The sequence below is a fragment of the Schistocerca americana genome, chromosome 1 (assembly GCF_021461395.2).
Source record: "Schistocerca americana isolate TAMUIC-IGC-003095 chromosome 1, iqSchAmer2.1, whole genome shotgun sequence".
Lineage (NCBI taxonomy): Eukaryota > Metazoa > Arthropoda > Insecta > Orthoptera > Acrididae > Schistocerca > Schistocerca americana.
The window spans coordinates 562,144,851-562,168,993 of NC_060119.1; the positions used below are offsets into that span (position 1 = coordinate 562,144,851).

General features: G+C 45.7%; 1 pseudogene; it reads right to left on the reverse strand.

The window, feature by feature from the left end:
* Positions 1–23,437: 23,437 nt before the first annotated feature.
* Positions 23,438–23,555, reverse strand: LOC124560337 (annotated as a pseudogene).
* Between the last annotated feature and the right edge of the window lie 588 nt (positions 23,556–24,143).

The window sequence follows — 24,143 nt, forward strand, 5'->3', positions numbered from 1 at the left end:
CACACGGCACAGCGGACACACCAGGAACCGCGGTGTTGGCCGTCGAATGGCGCTAGCTGCGCAGCATTTGTGCACCGCCGCCGTCAGTGTCAGCCAGTTTGCCGTGGCATACGGAGCTCCATCGCAGTCTTTAACACTGGTAGCATGCCGCGACAGCGTGGACGTGAACCGTATGTGCAGTTGACGGACTTTGAGCGAGGGCGTATAGTGGGCATGCGGGAGGCCGGGTGGACGTACCGCCGAATTGCTCAACACGTGGGGCGTGAGGTCTCCACAGTACATCGATGTTGTCGCCAGTGGTCGGCGGAAGGTGCACGTGCCCGTCGACCTGGGACCGGACCGCAGCGACGCACGGATGCACGCCAAGACCGTAGGATCCTACGCAGTGCCGTAGGGGACCGCACCGCCACTTCCCAGCAAATTAGGGACACTGTTGCTCCTGGGGTATCGGCGAGGACCATTCGCAACCGTCTCCATGAAGCTGGGTTACGGTCCCGCACACCGTTAGGCCGTCTTCCGCTCACGCCCCAACATCGTGCAGCCCGCATCCAGTGGTGTCGCGACAGGCGTGAATGGAGGGACAAATGGAGACGTGTCGTCTTCAGCGATGAGAGTCGCTTCTGCCTTGGTGCCAATGATGGTCGTATGCGTGTTTGGCGCCGTGCAGGTGAGCGCCACAATCAGGACTGCATACGGCCGAGGCACACAGGGCCAACACCCGGCATCATGGTGTGGGGAGCGATCTCCTACACTAGCCGTACACCACTGGTGATCGTCGAGGGGACACTGAATAGTGCACGGTACATCCAAACCGTCATCGAACCCATCGTTCTACCATTCCTAGACCGGCAAGGGAACTTGCTGTTCCAACAGGACAATGCACGTCCGCATGTATCCCGTGCCACCCAACGTGCTCTAGAAGGTGTAAGTCAACTACCCTGGCCAGCAAGATCTCCGGAACTGTCCCCCATTGAGCATGTTTGGGACTGGATGAAGCGTCGTCTCACGCGGTCTGCACGTCCAGCACGAACGCTGGTCCAACTGAGGCGCCAGGTGGAAATGGCATGGCAAGCCGTTCCACAGGACTACATCCAGCATCTCTACGATCGTCTCCATGGGAGAATAGCAGCCTGCATTGCTGCGAAAGGTGGATATACACTGTACTAGTGCCGACATTGTGCATGCTCTGTTGCCTGTGTCTATGTGCCTGTGGTTCTGTCAGTGTGATCATGTGATGTATCTGACCCCAGGAATGTGTCAATAAAGTTTCCCCTTCCTGGGACAATGAATTCACGGTGTTCTTATTTCAATTTCCAGGAGTGTAGAACTGAAGTCCGGCGTTCCCCAAGGAAGTGTTATAGGCCCTCTGCTGTTCCTAATCTACATAAACGACTTAGGAGATAAACTGAGTAGCCCTCTTAGATTGTTTGCTGCTGATGCTGTCATTTACGGCAAGTAAAGTCATCAGTAGAACAAAACCAATCGCTAAATGGCTTAGACATTGTTTCTAAATGGTGCGAAAAATGACATATATCTCTCAATAAGGAAAAGTGTGAGGTCATCCACATGAGCATAAAAAGAAATCAGTTAAATTTGGATTATATGATAACTCACCAAATCTAAAGGCTGTCAACGCGACTAAATACGTAGGAATTACTATTAGGAACAACTTAGGTTGGAACGATGGGATAGATAATGTTGTTGGGGAGGCTAACCAAATACGTTTTACTGGCAGAACATTTGGAAGGTACAACAGGTCTACCAAGGAGACTGCTGTACTCTCGTTCGTCCTCTGTCAGAATATTGCTGTGCTGTATAGGATCCTCATCAGAGAGGAGTGATGGAAGACATCGAAGAAGCTCAAAGAAGGGCAGCTCATTTGTATTATTACGAATTAGTAGAGAGCCACGGATATGACAATCAAGTTGGGATGGCAATCATTAAAACAAAGGCGTTTTCCGTTGCGGCGAGGTTTTTCACGAAATTTCTCCTCTGAATGTGAAAATATTTTATTTTCGCCAATCTACATAGGGGAAAATGATCATCATAATAAAATAAGAGAAAGATTTAAGGATTCAACTTTCACTCCCTCCCGTTGTGGACCAGTAGGGAAATAGTCTGAAGGTAGTTTGAGAACCCCTGCCAGGCACCAAAGTGTGAAATGCACAGCAGTCATGTAGCTGTGGATTCAGATGAGCGCTGTGAGCTTATTACTTCAGCCACGTTACAAAAAGTGATACGGAATCGTTCTGTTTTACTCGGTTGCGGACAGATAAAAAGTTGAAAGCAGTTTCGAACTATACACTTCGAAGGTTTAAATTTATTTCTGTTCTCGTTTTACTTCTTGGATTTATTACGAGCTGCTAGTACAGCGTAAGGCGCAGAGTGCTGGTTTGTGAGTCACAGAGGTAAACCAGACCCAGCTCGAATCTCCTCGACGGTTTAAAGACCGTTGGCGTGCTACACTGGTCAGCACGGGTGTGATCCCTGATTTCCGTATATGGACTGTGTCACTTTTCACAAGATGGCGCATGAATGGACACAATATGGTAGAAACGCGCTTGTTCGCACGATTTGCCACTTACTAATAGTAGCCGGCCGCGGTGGCCATGCGGTTCTAGGCGCTGTAGTCCGGAACCGCGCGACTGCTACGGTCGCAGGTTCGAATCCTGCCTCGGGCATGGATGTGTGTGATGTCCTTAGGTTAGTTAGGTTTAAGTAGTTCTAAGTTCTAGGGGACTGATGACCTCAGATGTTAAGTCCCATAGTTCAAAATGGTTCAAATAGCTCTGAGCACTATGGGACTCAACTGCCGTGGTCATTAGTCCCCTAGAACTTAGAACTACTTAAACCTAACTAACTTAAGGACATCACACACACCCATGCCCGAGGCAGGATTCGAACCTGCGACCGTAGCAGCAGCGCGGCTCCGGACTGGAGCGCCTAGAACCGCACGGCCACCGCGGCCGGCAAGTCCCATAGTGCTCAGAGCCATTTGGACCTTTTTTTTTTTTTTTTACTAATAGTACTTCAGCCGAAGTTGGCCAATCGTACAAAATCAAATGTTAACAGCCATGGTGAAATATATGCTTCACAGGATTAACATCCCTTCCACGATGAGATCATTAGAGACGGGCAATAGCTTTGAATGGAAAATCGTGGGGAACTAAATCGTTCTTGTCCTTTTCAAGAGAACCATCCCTGTATTTGCCTCTATCGATTTAGGGAAACTACGATAAAGATAAATCTGGATAAGCAGTCGGGGATTTGAACCCCACTCCTCACGGATGCGAGTTCTGCGGCACTCACTCTGTATTGATGCACGGGCAACCCCGGAAGTTCCTCGAATTCCCGAAACTGTAAAATCCACGGTCATGAACAAGCCGCGCGGCGCTACCTTCAGAAGTCACGTACTGAGCACTTAACACCAGTTAGCGGTGTGTTAGCCAACACACATATACGCACACGCACAGGAGCGCGGGCGTCAGTTGTCCTCCGTTGGCCAAACTTCGCGAGTGAAAGTGTGTCGCCGCTCTCGTAGCTCATGTTGACATACGCGGTGTTGAGCTTGTGACAACACGACGGCGGCCTTTGCGAGCCGTCAGTCGCGGAGACTTGGCCCTGAGGATGCGCACGTCGACTGCATGCGCAAAGCTCGCTATTAACCCGCTTGTATCAGCCCACAATCCGGGTATCCTCCTCGCAGCGGAATCTAGCCGACAGTATTACGGGCTACACCCACAGCAGAAGCCAATTACAGGTCAGGCCACTGAATTCTGATCATTTAACATGGCTCGTTACCTGACTTAGGTACAACCTGTCATTACAACCCAACAGATTATTACCAGGGCCGCATCTTAGGCGCAGGCCATCTCTGCTGCAACTACGGACCCTCACCACAAATTGTCCCGCATTTTTTTTTTTTTAGTAATATTGTGGGAGGCCTCGTGAAAACAGCAGATGCAAGCAATTTACTTGTGTTATTCGGCCAAATATTTCTGTGGGCAGTTGATACGAATTAAGTCATCGTTCACCTCTAAAACCCCAAAACATAAATTAGTTACAAACTACGGCGTGCACACACTTTATTCAACATGTAAACGTCACTACAGATATTTGGATTTAGGTTATAACATGTCCGTTATGCCTGCCATCATGCGCGATGATGTGAGGCAGACGAATAGCGAAATTCTACATGCCCCGTTGAAATGAGGGAACATCGATGCTGTTGACGATCTCCCGAATGGGTGTTTTCAGCTCAGCAATGGTTTTGGGGTTATTTCTGCACACCTCGCCTTTAATATAGCCGCACAAAAAGGAGTCGCATGTGTGTTCAGATCCGGAGAATATGGCGGGTAATCGACGTCCGTGCCAGTGGACTCTGGGTACCCCAGAGCCAGAATGCGGTCCCCAAAATGCTTCTCCAGGACAACAAACACTCTCCTGTTTCGATGTGGTCGAGCTCCGCTTTGCATGAACCACATCTTGTCGAAATCAGGGTCACTTTGGATAATGAGGATGAAATCATCTTCCAAAACCTTCACGCAGCTTTCGGTAGTTACTGTGTCATCAAGCAATATCACACCGATTATTCTGTGACTGGACATTGCATACCACACAGTCACTTGTTGAGGGTGAAGAGACTTCTCGATCACAAACTGCGGATTCTCAGTCCCCGAAATGGGCCTATTTTGCTTATTGACGCAAACCGTTCAGTCGTTATGACGATTTTATTTCATATAGTTCAATAATTGTCACCCTGTGTATTACCAGCGACGAGCAGTCAAACGTGTGGCACTTCAGGGTTGTTTGTGGTGCGTTCCGCTTTGAGCAAACGCAATCTTTTCTTATTTTCTATCTAAACATCTTTTGAATGTTATATCGTTGTGGTTAAACTTATTCCATATTCTCTTGATGGTGGAATTGCACTTTAAACTTGCACTGTGTCACTGTTTATGATGTATTAAAACAAAATAGAAAACAGCTGAATGTATTCTGGGCGTGAGAGGAATTTTCTTTCAGCCTTGGACTTTGAGAGGCGCCTCTCTCTCTCTCTCCCTCTCTCTCTCCCTCTCTCTCTTTCAGCGCGCGCGCGCGCTCGCGCGCGCGCGCGCGCGTGTGTGTGTGTGTGTGTGTGTTTGTGTGTGTGTGTGTGCGTGTGTGCGTGTGTGTGTGTGTGGCGGAGGAGGCTTGCCAGTTACCAACATCAGCTAAAAGTTCTATTTCTCAAAAGCCGATTTCTTCCGGCTTTCATTTCATTCAGTTCATGACACTTTAATTCTTTTTGTATCTTTACTTCCTGATACTAGATGCGGGTTGTTCAGCTCTTTGCGCTGGGGAAATCATTTATTGATAAACGATATACTGCGGGAAAGTATTGTATCTGGATGCAGTAGATGTAAAATTTGCTTGGTTATCATTACTTTTGTTAGTCAAAATTAGCCCAATAGACATGTACACCAATCTCAGCTTTTTGCTCTTTTGCTTAAAAATGTATCTGTATGAATATACAGGATGTCCCAGCTATCTTGTCCACCCAAAATATCTCTGGAACAATAACAGCTATTGGAAAACGACTTTCACCGGTATCAATGTAGGGCTGGGGCCCATGAATGTACATATTTGGAAACATTCTAAAACGAAAGCATATGTGTTTTTTAACACAAACTTATGTTTCTTCAAATGGACCTCCTATATTTTTTCTTCAGCAATCCATAGCATGACAAAGCACATACACAATGGCGTTGATTACATCGCAATATTCCCATTACATCCCGAGATATTAAGACGCGAAGTTGACTCTTGAAACACCCGACATGCGCTGCTAGCGCACGTCCTGACGCTCAGGCGTGAACCCCATGCTGCCCGTAATCGCGATGTGATTGGCATGCGTAATCACACCTCCATACTTATCAAGAGGTCCGAAACGAATAATACGGTCTGCTGCCATCAACTCTCATAAGCACATCATGGTTTCCCTCTTGCACGTTTTACGTATCTACGTACACAATATGAACCAGTACCGATCGGTGTACACCCGTCAGGTTGTCTTATTTATCCTGCACACCCAAAATAAGGTTTATCTAATGCATTATATGACCCATTGTCCCTGTCGCGCAGGGCCTGGCTCTACCTAGTCAAGTGTCCAACGTAGTTCCCACTACTGCCACAGTTACCACGTCGCCTTGTTTATGATTTGCGACCCATGCAAACTCCTGTACTCCACCACCCTCCGAGCATCCCATTTATTGTTGCTTTGGCGTGCAGTACACCGCTTGCCAGTGTAGTCGTGCATCAGAGTAATCTAGTGACGGCATGGAGGTAGTACACATTGTGAATAAACGTTGTGTTGTGGAACTTATACTGTACAGTATAATGTACACACATGAAGATATGGTAGAAATGCTGCTGATCTATGGAGAATGCACGTTGACGGGAAATACGTTATGAGATTGCTTGTTTGTTGATAGTACTGTTAGCGAACATTATGATTATTAAGTTAATATGTCTGTTATCTACCCTACTCTACATACCTGTACTGTACCCTGTTGTAGGTGGACGAAATGCTGTTCAGGCAGAACGACTGCACAGAAGACGATTCCCTGACAAGCCATCGCCTTCGCGCCGAATGTTTGGTCGTCTCTCATCTCGTCTACGTGAAACGGGAAGCTTAAATCCAAGATCTCGACATCGTCCTAGAACACGCACAGATGAACGTGCTGAAGTTGCTGTGCTCGCTATCATAGCTGTGAATCCTCAAATCAGCACACGTCAAATTGAACGTGAAGTTGGTGTGTCGAAATCAAGTGCACAGCGTATTCTTAAACGTCATAAATTTCATCCTTACCATGTTCATTTACACCAGGATCGTCATGGAAATGACTTCCGCAATAGGGTAACATTGATAATTATGTGATAATAAAACTAATTGGTTAAACATGTTTACATTCATCTTCTATGTCCTACCTGAACTTCCCAAATCAAAACATTTTTACCTAAACAACGGTAAAACTTTTAGTCCACTTGCTCGTTTCACTAAAACCATCAACATGAATTTTACTATTACGAGTGAATGATTAACTGTCACTTGCGCTAGATCTACAGTAAAGTAAAGTTTTAACGTTGAACGGCATTACCTTTTTAGTAACGGATTAATGATAAGCGAAGTTAACTTTGTGACTAACGTTGCGGTACATAGATATGTTACAGAACCGCATCACCCCTACCCTATGGGATAAATACCTGCTGGAATGTACGACGTTAATGCAGGATGGCAGCAGACCGTATAATTCGTTTCGGACCTCTTGATAAGTGTGGAAATGTGATAACGCATGTCAATCACATCGCGATTACGGGCAGCATGGGGTTCACGCCTGAGCCTCAGGACGTGCGCTAGCAGCGCATGTCGGGTGTTTCAAGCGTCAACTTCGCGTCTTAATATCTCGGGATATAATGGGAATATTGCGATGTAATCAACGCCATTGTGTATGTGCTTTGTCATGCTATGGATTGCTGAAGAAAAAATATAGGAGGTCCATTTAAAAAAACATAAGTTTGTGTTAAAAAACACATGCTTTCGTTTTAGAATGTTTCCAAATGTGTACATTCATGGGCCCCAGCCCTACATTGATACCGGTGAAAGTCGTTTTCCAATAGCTGTTATTGTTCCAGAGATATTTTGGGTGGACAAGATAGCTGGGACATCCTGTATATTGAATATTTAACGAGTTCAATTCTTATCACTTTTTAAATATTATCAGTTCATTAAAACATAAATTGTATAGCAGTATTTTACAAAATTAAATAAAAATCCTTAAATGCCGTGTTTTACGTTTTTAACCCAAAAATTGTTATAAAATGCTAATTTTGTGGGTTTTTTATCCACTGCACAACATATTCAGCCTACAGGTGTGTAGAGTGAAATTCGATCCCAACTACAATGTTATCTGGCAACTGCTAACTGTGAATCACTTACGTAAAAAGAGAAAAAAATCACGGCTCACTGGTTCAGATTTGTATTGTGTAAGGGACGCTCGAATATTCAGTAACAATTCAGCTATCGTGTTATTTCATGATTCTTTAATCTATGCAGATACTTGAGCAAAAAGTTACGACAAATACGTCGCTTTAATGGTATCATGACTGTGCTCCAGGACTGCTCCCCGTGGAAAGACAACGAACAACATGTACTTGATTTCCTACAAACTCACACTGCTTGCGCCATAAAAAGTGCAGAGAGTATTTCTCATCAAAATTATAATATACTTGAAAATTTCTCGCATTCTATGATATTCCTAAATGTTGACAAAGTTCTTATTAATGAACTAAAATTATTCTATTCTTCTAATAGGGAAGAATTCTGACTTTCTCGTATAGCGACACGCTCAGTGCGATACCTTCCGAGAAAGGGAGACAGGTGATACACAGACCGAATCCGCGTCGCGTCTTACTGATCGTGGGCTGGTACACCGGCCAGACTGAGGGCGGTTTTTAGGCGGTTTCTTATGCTAGCTTAAGGAATTGCTGGGCTGGTTCCCAAATTCCGTCTGATAGAATACGATATACAAACAGGTAAAACACGATAACCCACAGAACAAGAAAATGGTTCAAATGGCTCTGAGCACTATGGGACTCAACTGCTGAGGTCATTAGTCCCCTAGAACTTAGAACTAGTTAAACCTAACTAACCTAAGGACATCACAAACATCCATGCCCGAGGCAGGATTCGAACCTGCGACCGTAGCAGTCGCGCGGTTCCGGACTGGAGCGCCTAGAACCGCTCGGCCATTTCGGCCGGCCCCACACAACAAATTTGCACTGTTCACAGCCAGACGAGGCACACGACTTCCCTGTCTTAGGTAACCTTGACGACTGTGGCATCAGGAACGGTATCCACCGACAATAATTAATAACATAGAATTTGCCAAATCCTGAAAAAGCGGACGCTTTACTTGGTGGAATTAAGGTTGGTTGGTTGGTTGTTTTGGGGAAGGAGACCAGACAACGTGGTCATCGGTCTCATCGGATTAGGGAAGGATGGCGGAGGAAGTCGGCCGTGCCCTTTCAGAGGAACCATCCCGGCATTTGCCTGGAGTGATTTAGGGAAATCACGGAAAACCTAAATCAGGATGGCCGGTGGAATTAAGGGTAAGAAAAATAAGAAAGAAGAAGACCAATAGGGAAGAATTCCCCACAATGTGTGGCGTGTGGGTGCAATCACGCTCAAGTTGCCTACGAGCTCAGAACTTACAGTAGTCAACTGACGTGGGCACGTAATACCGTTTGAGATCTTCAGAGCCTCTGGGGGTGCTATCTGCTAGAAGTTAAATATATTCTTATAATGTTGTAAGACTGGTGTTAAGTTTTTTCTCCAAACAACGGAAGCAATTTTACCTCATCTCCTTCCATCCGCCGAACTGTTCTGTGGCGAAACAATGCATCTGGTGAACATACCTAAAACCTGATGGAAGAACCTGCTGCTTGTTTCCAACTACGTTATTAGACGTGGAAGACCTTAAATAGACAGAAAAATCGAGTGACTAGGGGTGCTGAAGCGGTGCGGTTGTCAGTAGCCTGTTTGTAGGTTGGCAAGAGATTGTGTGGTCGGACGGACTAGCAGTTAGCGAGTGGATAGAGAAGTGTATGGACATGTTTTTCTTATTGAACCATTTTGTCAGGGAAACCGTGTTCTGGATCTCAAAACCCATTTCATGTGTAGAACTCTTCTGTATACCCTGTAAACACGTTGTAGAACCGTTGTAAATGTGTAAATAACTTTACCGTACTTGATCCAAAAATAACAATAAACGAACAACTACAATGTATACATATCGCTATGATCTACTTTTAATTTGCTTCTGTGCCGCGAATTTGCAATTGGCGCCCCTGTTATTTTCCCTCCACACCTAACAGTGGCGCCACCGCGTGTCTTCTCTCTTTGCCGCCATTTGGGTGAGGGTGGGGGGGGGGGGGGGGGGAGCAGAGGAGGTGGGGCCCATAAAGTGTAACGTTCCTCTAATATCCCAGTGCGGTTGAACCTGTGTTAGAGAGATCGGGTATGAATTTCCCCTTGCCATGCATTCTGTTAGAGTTAATGCATCGCTGGTCTGTTTTGTAACGTTCCTCATTGTTTTGCTGAAACCGATTTCCACTGTATCCGTTTTGAACCTACGACTCAATCTAGACTAGTCTAAAAAATTAAGACAGACGCCGAGCGGAGGGGACGCGAGTGTAGCGGTAGCAGCAGTAGCAGCAGAAGCAGCAGTTGTCTGACAAACATTAATTCAAGACGCGTCAAGTGCTTATCCGCGCACGAACTTTCGAGAGAGATCTCCTCTGCCATTTTGAAGTGGATGACTGTCGACTGAAAATCGCTGCCGTAGTTATATAGCCGAGCCGCCGTCAGTGACGTCACTGCTACCCAGTCACGCGCCATATATATGGCACTGTTTTTAGTGGCGTGACCGCCGCGCCCTCTTCAATTCCCCAATCACGGGAACGCACGCCGTAGTCAGCTGCAATCCACCGACTTTATTTATGGTGTTGTCCGATATTATGATCTCTATTGCTTCATGTATTACGCTATCCCAGAAGCCGTTGGTCCGTTTAATAATAGAAGTATCGTCGAATGCAATTCGGTGTCCGTTTTCCAGTGCATGCTCCGCGACAGCTGATTTTTCGGGAAAGCGTAGGCGGAGACACCTTCCATGTTCTATGCGACGCTGTTCAAGAGCGGAACGCACCGTGATTGGCACAACAGCAAGAAACTTCGACTCTGGTGCCATCTCAGGACTTAAGAAGGGACTAAACTTCGCTCCTTCACAACGAAGTATCCCTTTTGCTGATATACCTCTTTGGCGACACCGTCGTGGATTTATTTAAACATACCTGACGTCATCGTATTTTTCACATGGTGGAGAACATTTCAACCAGACGGACGTCCAGTTGTAGCGAACCCGTTTATGGAGCATTTTGAGGACATCGCCTTGGACACAGCTCCTGCAGAGCCTAGTTGTTTTTATCGGTACGTCGACGATACCTTCGTCATATGGCCTAATGGATATGATAACCTCAAAGAGTTCCTGGAACACATCAACAACGTCCACGGTGGAAGTAGAAAGGATAGTTGCTTCCCGTTCCTGGACGTTCTTATTCGCCATAAACCCATTGGGTGTGTCCGTCACAACGTTTACCGCAAGCCCACCCACTAGGATCGGTGTCTGCAAGCTGCCAGCGACCACTACCCAGCAAAGAAACGATCTGTTCTGAGGACCTTGGTACATGGAGCTGAATCCGCTTGAGACGCTGGAAACCTGCCTAGGAAACTGAGCCACTTACGTAAAATTTTCAAGAAAGAAGGTTACAACAACAGACAAATTTCCAAATCCGTTCTGCTAAGGCGCGAAAGCAGAAGACCTCCGAAGAAGACGCGAAGAAGACTGCGTTTTTACCGTTTTGTGGCTCAGTAACAGGGAAGATTAGGCAACTCTTCAATAAACATGAATAAATATAAAATCATTGCAGTCTTCAGGCCCCCAGCAAAGATCCGGCAGCTAATGAAGCCTAAGAAAAACGATGTAGGCCTCAGAACACAGGGAATAAATAAAATACCGTGTAAGTGAGGGCAGTTTTATCTCAGTCAGTCTGTCCGTACAATTGAACAGCATCGCATAGAACACGACAAATACTTCGCCTGTGCTATACCGCAAAATCAGCTGTAGCGGAGCATCCACTGGAAAACGGACACCGAATTGCATTCGACGATAATTCTATTATTAAACGGACCAACGGCTTCTGAGACAGTGTAATACATGAAGCAATAGAGAACAAAATGTCGGAAAACACCCTAAATAAAGACGGTGGATTGCAGATGAGTATGTCCTAGGATCCCGAGATCGGGGAATTGAGTGCGCGCGGCAGTCACACAACCAAACCATTGACATGTATGCCAGTGGCATTCTGACGACAATCGACTACTTGATAATGGTAGAGGAGATCTCTGCCGAAGACTCTTGGGCAGTTACCCACTTGACACGACTTGAAGACGACAGTCTACCACTTGACAATGGCAGAGGAGATCTCTGACGAAAGCTCGTGGGCAGTAAACCACTTGACGCAGCTTGAAGATGACAGTCAACCACTTGACAATGACAGAGGATATCTCTGCCAAAAGCTCGTGGGCAGTTAAACACTCGACACGGCTTGAAGACGACAGTCTACCACTTGGCAATGGCAGAGGAGATCTCTGCCGAAAGCTCGTGGGCAGTAAAACACTTCACGTGGCTTGAAGACGACAGTCTACCACTTGACAATGGCAGAGGAGATCTCTGACGAAAGCTCGTGGGCAGTTAACCACTTGACACGGGTTGATGACGACAGACAACCACTTGACAATGGCAGAGGAGATCTCTGTCGAAAGCTCGTGGGCAGTAAACCACTTCATGCGGCTTGAAGACAAAAGTCTACCACTTGACAATGGCAGAGGAGATCTCTGACGAAAGCTCGTGGGCAGTTAACCACTTGACGCAGTTTGAAGACGACATTCAAATACTTGACAATGGCAGAGGAGATCTCTGCCAAAAGCTCGTGGGCAGTTAACCACTTGACGATGCTTGAAGACGACAATCAACCACTTGACAATGGCAGAGGAGATCTCTGCCGAAAGGTCATGGGCAGTAAACGACTTGACGCGGCTTGAAGACGACAGTCTACCACTTGGCAATGGCAGAGGAGATCTCTGCCGAAAGCTCGTGGGCAGTAAAACACTTGACGTGGCTTGAAGACGACAGTCTACCACTTGACAATGGCAGAGGAGATCTCTGACGAAAGCTCGTGGGCAGTTAACCACTTGACGCAGTTTGAAGACGACATTCAAATACTTGACAATGGCAGAGGAGATCTCTGCCAAAAGCTCGTGGGCAGTTAACCACTTGACGATGCTTGAAGACGACAATCAACCACTTGACAATGGCAGAGGAGATCTCTGCCGAAAGGTCGTGGGCAGTAAACGACTTGACGCGGCTTGAAGACGACAGTCTACCACTTGGCAATGGCAGAGGAGATCTGTGCCGAAAGCTCGTGGGCAGTAAAACACTTGACGTGGCTTGAAGACGACAGTCTACCACTTGACAATGGCAGAGGAGATCTCTGCCAAAAGCCCGTGGGCAGCTAACCACTTGACGCGACTTGCAGACGAGAGTCAACCACTCGACAATGGCAGGGGAGATCTCTGCCAAACGCTTGTGGGCAGTAAACAACTTGACGCGGCTTGAAGACGACAGTCTACCACTTGACAATCGCAGAGGAGATCTCTGACAAAAGCTCGTGGGCAGTAAACAACTTGACGCAGTTGGAAGACGACAGTCAACCACTTGACAATGGTAGGGGAGATCTCTGCCAAATGCTCGTGGGCAGTTAACCACTTGATGTGGCTCGAAGATGACAATCAATCACTTGACAATGGCAGAGGAGATCTCTGCCGAAAGGTCATGGGCAGTAAAACACTTGACGTTGCTTAAAGACGACTGTCTACACCTTAACAATGGCAGAGGAGATCTCTGCCGAAAGCTCATTGGCACTAAATCACTTGACGCGGCTTGAAGACCACAGTCTACCACTTGACAATGACAGAGGAGATCTCTGCCAAAAACTCGTGGGCAGTTAACCACTTGACGCAACTTAAAGACGACAGTCAACCACTTGACAATGTCAGGGGAGATCTCTGCCAAACGCTTGTGGGCAGTAAACAACTTGACGCGGCTTGAAGACGACAGTCTACCACTTGACAATGGCAGAGGAGATCTCTGACAAAAGCTCGTGGGCAGTTAACCACTTGACGCGGCTTGAAGACGACAGTCAACCACTTGACAATGGCAGAGGAGATCTCTGACGAAAGGTCATGGGCTTTAAACCACTGGACGCAGCTAGAAGACGACAGTCGACCACTTGACAATTACAGAGGATATCTCTGCCAAAAGCTTGTGGGCAGGTAAACACTCAAAGCGGCTTGAAGACGACAGTCAAACACTTGACAATGGCAGAGGAGATCTCTGCCAAAAGCTCGTGGGCAGTTAATCACTTGACGCAGCTTGAAGACGACATTCTATCACTTGACAATGGCAGAGGAGATCTCTGCCGAAAGCTTGTCGGAATTAACCACCCGAAGCGCTTCGAAAGCCGAGAGTATTTTATTAAAGTAATTTAGGTTATTTCCAGAGTTTTTTTTTCATGCACTTCTGCAAAGGAGTAAACTCTACCTGTGTTCTGTGCTGTGTAGACTAGTAGTTAGCAAATTATCTACGCTTTTGTTTTTGCGTGAATCTTGGTGCATATCTTTTTGTTAGGCGACTTCCTAGTGTAATTTTCCTGCCGCCAGAATCTCCATGTTATGCTCCCAATTTTAAATCTCGTGCTGGTACACAGAAAGCAGTTTAAACCAGTGCATTCCAGTTTGCATTCTTAGCTCGTGCAGAAGCTTTTCGTTTAGCAGAGGTTCTAGAAGATACATCCACTTCAGTAGAGAACTTTATTTCAATTTAAGAGCTTGTCCTCTCAGGGTATACTGAGAAATCTGCAGAGCTGTTTTTAGTGTTTCTTTATTTTCCTCGTTATGTTTTGCATGTCACTGGAGAGAAGGCCAAAGATGGAGCAGGTCACGCTGCTCGCTTCCTACACCTTAGCAACAGGTATGAGGTGATACCCAGTATTGATGATAACTCTGAGCCAGCACGGGACACCTCTCCTGTTTGGCCAGCAGCGATTTTCCTGTGCAATCCCGACAAATGCAGAGGGTGGGTATTCTTGTCATTGGGAGCTCCAATGTTAGGCGGGTGATGGATCCCCTCAGGGGAATAGCAGGCAAGTGGGAAAGAGTGCCAGCGGGCACTGCGTATGTTTGCCGTCCTTGATGTGGAGGAGGCCTTGTCGGCGGCTATCGAGCCCACTGGATGCAACCGGCTGCATCTAGTGGCACATGTCGGTACGAATGAAGCCAGCTGCTTGGCTTTTAAGGGCATCCTCGGCTCCTTTCGGCGGCTGGCTTATTTGGTGAAATGAACTATAATGGTACGCGGAGTGCAGGTTAAGTTGTCTATTTGTACATCGTATCCAGGGTTGATAACGGTCTTCATCTTTCGAGCAGATGGTGGCGGCGTGTCTACTGTAGTAAAGAATTCGATAAAATCTAGCGAGGTGATCACGGATTCCGATTGTAAAATAATCTTGATGAAGTTAAATATCGAAGCTCAGTCAGAGATGATAATCGGATACTTTTATAGACCACCTGGGTCATGTGCTCTAGAGGTAGCGCGCTTCAGACGAATTTTCAGAATATCGTTAATAATTTTCTTGGTCATGTCGTTGTAATAGGGGACGACTTCAGCTTGCCAGGTACAGATTGGGAGTGTCACGCTATCAAAACTGGTGCCAGAGGCAGGGATTCGTGCGGTATTGTTTTGGATATTTTCTCCGAAAATTACTTTATGCAGATAGTTAAGAGAACCAACTCGTGAAAGTAACGTCTTAGGTCTCCTGGCAACAAACAGAACTGAAGTCATCGGACAGTTAACACAAAGGAAAGTATCATCGATCGTAAGGCTGTGATAACATCTATGACAACGGGTCTTACAAAGAATGTTAAGAAAGGTAGGAAGATATTTTTGCTTAGCAAGAGTCACAGGATACAAATTGCAGAATATCCGAGCAATCAGCATAAGATGTTCGGTAATAAGGACGAACATGTGGAGGAAAAAAATGGAAAAACTTCAGAGGCATCGTACAATATGCCCTAGACAACAATATGGCGAGTAAGGCCTTAAGGGATGGGAAAGATCCACCATGGTATAATAGCCATGTTGGGAAACTGCTACGTAAACAAAGAGAACATCTCAGACTCAAGAGGAGTAAAAACCTAGCTGACAAACAAAAGCTGAACGAAACAAAAATGAGTGTAAGGAGAGCAATGAGAGCTTTCAATGACTTTGAAAGTAAAACTTTATCAACAGATTTGAGTAAAGACCGTAAGATGTTTTGGTCGTATGTAAAATATGAAAGTGGGTCCAAATCATCTGTTCATTCTCTCAGTGACCGCACTGGCTCGAAACGGAAGATAACTGAGAGAAGGCCGAAATACTGAATTCTGTCTTCCGAAATTGTTTCTCCGCCGAAGATCGTAACACGGTCCCTCCTTTCAATCGTCGTACGAGCGTCGAAATGGCAGATATTGAGATAACTGATTGCGGATAGAAAAACAACTACAATCGCTTAGTAGTGGAAAGGAGTCAGGACCAGATGAGATACCTATAAGATTCTACACTGAAGCGCAAAAGAAAGTTGTATAGACATGCGTTTCAAATACAGAGATATGTAAAGAGGCAGAATACTACGGTGCGATCGGCAACGCCTACATAAGACAACAAGTGTCTGGCGCAGTTGTTAGATCGGGTACTGCTGCTACAATGGCAGCTTATATATATTTAAGTGAGTTTGAACGTGGTGCTACAGTCGGCGTACGAGCGAAGGGACACAGCATCTCCGTGGTAGCAATTGTTATATCCTAGCCAGTAATGCCAACCGAGCCCGCTGCCAAAAGGTTGGCAGCATCAAAGTCCGGACGCCGTCCGCATAAGCAGCGCCAGCGATACAGGAAATCGCCGCAAGTCTGCGCGCGCCACCGCTGGCTTCTGGCGTCTTAAGCGCTGGAGTCGCGAGCGCTAGGACAGTTCTGTATTCGCCGCTCAGTTGTATACTCGCCACCGAATTGTGTACTTGCTAGTCAGTCGTGTGTTCATCGCAGCAGAGTTGTTGTTTGTCGTCAGCCGACGCTGACCTAGCCGCTCCGACTCGAACTAGTCAGATTTCTGTAGACACGGAGTTCACTATTGTGTTGCTGTATCTTCGTTAATAAAGATAAGTACCGACTTTTATTTAATCAGAGTGTTTGGGTTTTCATCTTTCTGTTCACTGTTCCAGCGGACCGGTCGGCCCGCTATTAAAAGTGTGGCGGTGACTTCGTAAGCCGTTTCTACAGCGAATTGTTTGTCGCTACGAGCACCGCCACAAAAGCAATGAAGTGGGGATTTTTCCCGCACTGCCGCTTAGTGGAAAAAATGGGAGCTTATCGACTGTACCATGAAAATCAGGAATCCGGTAAAACATCAAATCTCCGACATCGCTGCAGCCGGAAAAAGATCACGCAAGAAAGGGACCAACACCCTTCCGCAAACTGCTGCAGATTTCTGCGCTGGACCATCAACAAGTGTCAGCGTGCGAACCATTCAAAGAAACATCATCGATATGGGCTTTCGGAGCCGAAGGCCCACAAGTGTAACCTTGACGACTGCACGACACAAAGCCTTACGCCTCGCCTGGGCCCGTCAACCGACATTGGACTGTTGATAACTGGAAACAGGTTGCATGGTCGGACGAGTCTCGTTTCAATTTGCATCGAGCTGATGGACGTGTGCGGGTTTGAAGGCAACCTGATGAATCCATGAACGCTGCATGTCAGCAGGGGACTGTTCAAGCTGGTGGAGGCTCTGTAATGGTGTGGGGCGTGTGCAATTGGAGTGACTGGGACTCCTGAAACGTCTAGATACGACTCTGACAGGTGACATGTAGGAAGCATTCTGTCTGATTACCTGCATCCATTCATGTCCATTATGCATTCCGACGGGCCTGGGCAATTTCAGCGGGAGAATGCGACACCCCACACGTCGAGCTTGCTACAGAGTGGCTCCAGGAACACTCTCCTGAGTTTAAATACTTCCGCTTGCCACCAAATTACCCAGATATGAACATTATTGAGCGTATCTGAGATGCCTCGCAACGTGTTGTTCAGAATAGATCTCCGCCCCCTCGTACTCTTACGGATTTGTGGACAGCGCTACAGGATTCATGGTGTCAATTATCTCCAGAACATCTAGAGACATTGGTCGAGTCCATGTCACATCGTGTTGCGGCACTTCTGCGTGCTCGCGGGTGTCCTACACGATATGAGGCAGATGTACCAGATTCTTTGGCTCTTCAGTGTACAAGGATCATACGAAAGAACTTGCTCCCTTTCTAGCAGTAATTTATAGAAGATCGCTTGAGCAACGAATGGTACATAGCGACTGGGAGATAGTGCAGGTCATTCCCTTTCCTAAGAAGGACCGTAGGCCAGATGCACGCAATTATAGAATGGTATCACTGACGTCAGTCTGTGGTACATAGAATTATGGATCATATTCTATGCTCAAGAATTATAGCGTTTTTGGTGAATAAAGATCTCCTCTGTAAAAATCCACATGGATTTTGCAAATAGACATTCTGCGGAACTCAGCTCTCTCTGTTCCTCCATGACATCCATAGCGCCGTAGACAATGGTGCTCACGTTCATGCCGTGTTCTCTGACTTCCGGAAGGCATTTCACACCGTCCCGCACTGCCGTTTAGTGAGAGAAAAAAACAACAAAAAAACGAGCTTATCGAGTATCGGAGCAGATTTGTGACTGGATTCAAGACTTCCTTACAGATATAACTCAAGATGTCACCCTTAACGGAACAAAATCAACAGATGTGAAAGTAATTTCCGGAATACCCTAAAGAAGTGTGATAGGACCGTTACTGTTTACAACATGTATAATTGATCTAGTAGAAAGCGTCGGATGCTCTTCAAGGCTGTTCACAGATGATGCGGTTGTTTATAACAAAGAAGCAACGCCTGAAGACAGTAACGGTTTCCAGAATGCTGTCCAGAGAATTGATGAATGGTGGAGGCTCTGGCAGTTTAGCCTGAACGTAAATAAATGTAATACGTTGCGCATACACAGGAAAAGACGTGAACCTGTGTGAAATCTTATGGGACTTAACTGCTTAGGTCATCAGTCCCTAAGCTTACACACTACTTAATCTAAATTATCCTATGGACAAACACACACACCCATGCCCGAGAGAGGACTCGAACCTCCGCCGGGATCAGCCGTACAGTCCATGACTGACAGGAAAAGAAATCCACTGCTGTATAGCTACACTACTGATGACAAACCGCTGCAAACAGTATCTGCTGTGAAATATCTAGGAGCAACTATCCAGAGCGACCTGAATTGGAATGACCACATCAAACAAATAGTGGGAAAATCAGATGCCAAACTGAGATTCATAGGAAGAATTGTGAAGAAATTTAACTCATCCACGAAGGAAGTGGTTCATATGGCGCTTGTTCGACCGATTCTTGAGTATTGTTCATCTGTCCGTGATCCCTGCCAGGTAGGACTGATAGAAGAGAGAGAGAAGATCCAAGGAAGAGCGGCGCGTTTCGCCGCTGGATCGTGTAGCCGGTGCAAGAGCGTTACGGAGATGCTCTACAAACCCCACTGGTAGACATTACAAGAACGGCGTTGTGCATCACAGAGAGGTTTACTTTTGAAATTTCGAGAGAGCGCTTTCAGGGAAGAGTCGGACATCACATTACTTCCTCCCACATACGTCTCGTGTAATGCCCACGGGGGGAAAATTCGAGAAATTAAAGCCTATACAGAGGCTTACCGACGCTCATTCTTCCCACGCGCTATTCGTTAGTGGAATAGGGTTGGAGGGCTCAGTTAGTGGTACAAAAGTACCCTCCGTCACACACGGTCAGGTGGCTTGCAGAGTACGATGTAGATGAAGATACATATATTTAACCGTTACTCGCCATCGCCACTTTGCCCTGTCCGTTAAGTTTATGTTGTCAAAACGCTCCCTCTTGAGGCGTTAGGTCTTATCCGACTAGCTTCTCACACTAGTTTTCCAGTTCTAATATCGTGGAAAATCAATTTCGGTTAAGACACCAATGCATTAGGAGCGCTACTTCTGATTTTTCAATGACTTTATGTATTCAATATGTCGTATACTTTCAACATATAAACTTCTGTGAGAAGACTTTCCTCGTCCAGTTATTCAGTTAATTCTAGAGGTTACTTGATTCTTCCAGAACAAAATTTTGAATGTTCACTGATAGGGACCATGTTACCGTCAAACTCTCTAACAGACCGAATTTTATCGCTGGCACTGTCTAATCAAATAAATCCCAAAAGAGTGCCTCACCGTTTAGGTGTTAGAAACTTCGTTTAGACTGGGCCAACTTCCAAAATTTCCCGTTATGTGTCAATAATTGAGGTGTTGAGATCAAAAGGGGGTCATGTCACTCAACATTAGCTTTGAGGTATGCTGAAAAAACTGTATATTTGTGAATAATATTATTCGCAAACGTTATAGTGTGCTCCTACATGCTCATCAGCAAGAATACAATCTTATACCAAAATCTGTAATCATAGAATAAAGACAAATAATAGAAAATGTATTACCTTTTTAATTTAAACAAGGTTCATTTTATCATAAATATCGTGTAACTAAAAAAACAGTATATTTTCAAACAATATATTCTTTGTAATTATTTCAATATGTTCATACACATTCCTGTTATTTGTATACACATTCATAAGTAAACAACACATATCTAAGTAGTCAAACTTCCTTAGCTTATAACATGGGAAAGTTAAAATTTCAAATCACACCACCTTCAGCCGTCTAAATTTCCAGTTTTCTTTTATTTTTGCTACTAGTTTCAGCGTACCAAACGCCATCTTTAGGCCCGTGAACGACATTTAGGAAGAATCCCACCTCTTGTACAATGGAAACAGAGGCCAGTATACAGTCACTGGTCTCTGTAGATTTCTTTTTAACACAGAGAGCCCCTGGATCATCACCTTTACATCTAACAGAAAAGGGAACCACTATGAATATATTGGAAGAAATAGAAATACACACACACACACACACACACAAACAGCACCGCAGACTATATCTTTAATGTACAAACTGAGTTGGCTAACACCCCTTTTCTGAAAAATTTCCAAAAATTATTTTCCACCCTCCAATAACAAATAGTATTCCTACATCTATTTGCAGATCAAGTAGCAAATAATTAAAAAATCTTTGAAATGGAACATCTTTATAATTAGTGTAGCAGTATTCGCTCTAATATTCACAAAATCAGTGTCTCTCTATAGTGGTATAAAAGGCGTTTCAGTTACATAAGTGAATATGTGATCTTTTCCCAGACATGAGGTATCTTTATATTGTTACGATGTATCAAAGCATCTTTGACACTCATATGTTTTTAAACATTTTGTATCTATCAAAACATGCGATGCATGTTAGAAGTCTGTTCTGTGACTAATATGAAGTGCTCAGTGATACAAATTTACGTGTGCAGCAATAGGAATGTGGTGGAAATGTATTCAGTGACAAATCTGAAGTACTCAGTTATACAGGTTTATGTCTGCAATGATGGGAATGTGGCGAAAACTACGAACGCCGTTTTCTGGATGAAACCTATGAAACCAAGTACTCCAAACCGGCATTTCACGTGTGTCACATCCCAATGCAAATCTGTAAGGCAACCATCTATGTGACGTGCTTATAATTGTGTGTTGTTTATATTTTAGCACAACTATTCAATAAAAATGTACCACATGTTCTACTAAAAGCATGAAGGCCGTCTGACGATGAACTGTAATGATTCGAAACCGGTGACGGTACCTTTTGAATAAAGGAACTTAAAATAAATTTGTGGATAGTTGCTGTCTCAACACCATCAACGTTTGCTGATGCCTTTGTTTTTCTTTCAGAAATAGCTGAAGACTTCGAAGAACAGTTGAACGGAACGGATAGTGTTTCGAAAAGAGATGAGAAGATAAACATTAACAAAAGCAAAACAAGGATAATGGAGTGCTGCTGAATTCAGTCAGGCGGTGGTAAAGGAATTAGGTTCGGAAACGATACGCTAAAACTAATAGATAGATTTTACTATTTGAGCAGTAAAATAACTGATGATGGCCGAAGTAGAGACGATATAAACTGTAGACTGGCAATGGGAAGAAAAGCGTAACAGAAATTTCTTGACATCGAATATAAATTTGTTAGGATGTCTTGTCTGAAGGAGTATAGCCTTGCAGGGAAGTGAAACGTAGATGATAAACAATTCAGACCAGAAGAGAATAGAAGATATTGAGTTGTGCTGCTACAGAAGAAAGATGAAGATTAGGTAGGTAGATCATGCAACTAATGAAGAGTCACTGAATAAAATTGGAGAGAGATGTTGAGAGCTGCATAAACCAGTCTTTGAGCTGAAGACCAAAACAACAAGTAAGAACGAAATATCAGTCCAGATTTAGAATTTCCCTAATGACTTTGGTGCTGACGGGATGTTAAAATCTAAACATTTCTCGTAAATCTCTTCAAGAAAACGGGAAAGAACAGCCCACTGGCTTAAATTCCCCTTCCGTCACGTCTCCCCATGGGAATCAGTGAGACGGGTCTCTTTTCGCTCCTCATTGCAAAAGGTCTAATATTCCCAATCAGGTCTTGGTGTCACAGGCAATGAGAAAATCTGTACGGCGCTACGGAGCGCGTAATCAGAAGCTTCAGACCGAGAATTAAGGTCTCTTGCTCTGGATGGGAAGTGGTAAATGTGAGGGATATGAACAGTCAATGTGCCGACACATAGTAATTATTAGAGACAATGCAGTGGCTCTGACAGCAACCTCCTGTGGCATGAACCAATGACCTCTCGTTTCGCAGCTGCTCACGCTAACCACGGGACCACGGCGCTCCTATGCTTACATTATCCTTGACGTTGCCTATCTTGCGCATGGACTACTCAGTTTGTATATTTTGCTTATTTTTTCATAGTTCCACACAACTTCTTCCTGAAACTTCCTGGCCGATTAAAACTGTGTGCCCGACCGAGACTCGAACTCGGGACCTTGGAAGGCCCAACGGCAACGATCGGGCGCCGTGTCATCCTCGGCCCAGAGGCGTCACTGGGTGCGGATATGGAGGTGCATGTGGTCATCACACTGCTCTTCCAGCCGTATGTCAGTTCACGAGACCGGAGCCGCTACTTCTCTATCAAGCAGCACCTCGGGCAAAGGTCCCGAGTTCGAGTCTCGGTCGGGCACACAGTTTTAATCAGCCAGGAAGTTTCATATCAGCGCACACTCCGCTGCAGAGTGAAAATCTCATTCTGGAAACTTCCTGTTTTCTCGATTGATCTGTGTTCAGTTTTTCAAGGCCTATCCAGTGTGCCAACTTATAACTGAGGGGGGTGCGATGGGGAGGTTCCCTTGTCAGTATTTCTGCAGGGGACTTTCAACGACTTGTTGAGTCCTTGCACTTCGAGCTGCTGCACTAAAACTAAAAACTAAACTCCGTCCGAACAGACCTTGGAAGGCCCAACGGCAACGACCGGGCGCCGTGTCATCCTCGGCCCAGAGACGTCACTGGGTGCGGATATGGAGGGGCATGTGGTCATCACACTGCCCTTCCAGCCGTATGTCAGTTCACGAGACCGGAGCCGCTACTTCTCCATCAAGCAGCTCCTCAGTTTCGCTTACAAGGGCTGAGTGCACCCTGCTTACCAACAACGCTCGGCAGACCGGATGGTCACCCATCCAAGTGCTAGCCCAGCCCGATAGCGCTTAACTTCGGTGATCTGACGGGAACCGGTGTTACCACTTGGGCAAGGTCGTTGGCCGAGCTGCTGCAGTACGGGAGGCAAAAAGAGGGACACGATATTAGGCCATTTTTCTCCTCAGCATATAACTAGTCAATGGCAGAAGAGGGAAGAAAGTAATATAAGTGTTCAACGTCTTGCCCACGACGAAACCTTTATGGACAGGCCACAAGTTCGGATTGGGAATGAAAGAGAAAGGAAATCGGCCGTGTTCATTTGAAAGCAACCATCCCATCATTCGTCTTAATCGCTATAGGGAAACTGCGGATAACCTAAATATGGACGTTCGGACAGTGATTGTAATTGCCTTACTTCTGAATGCGAATGCAGTGCGTTATCTCTCTCTGTAGTGTCAGGAGGGACATTACCCCACAGTCAGACATCTTATAGTGGGAGTAGTTTACCGTTGCTTTCCTCGAACCTGTGGCCGGACGGGATAGCCGAGCGGTGCGACGGTCCGAGGCGCCTTGCACGGTTCGCGCGCGGCTCCCCCCACCCCCCCCCCCCCCCACCCCCGTCGGAGATTCGAGTCCTTCCTTGGGCCTGGGTGTGTGCGTTGTCGTTACCGTTAGTTAGTTGAAATTAGTTTAAATAGTGTGTAAGTCTAG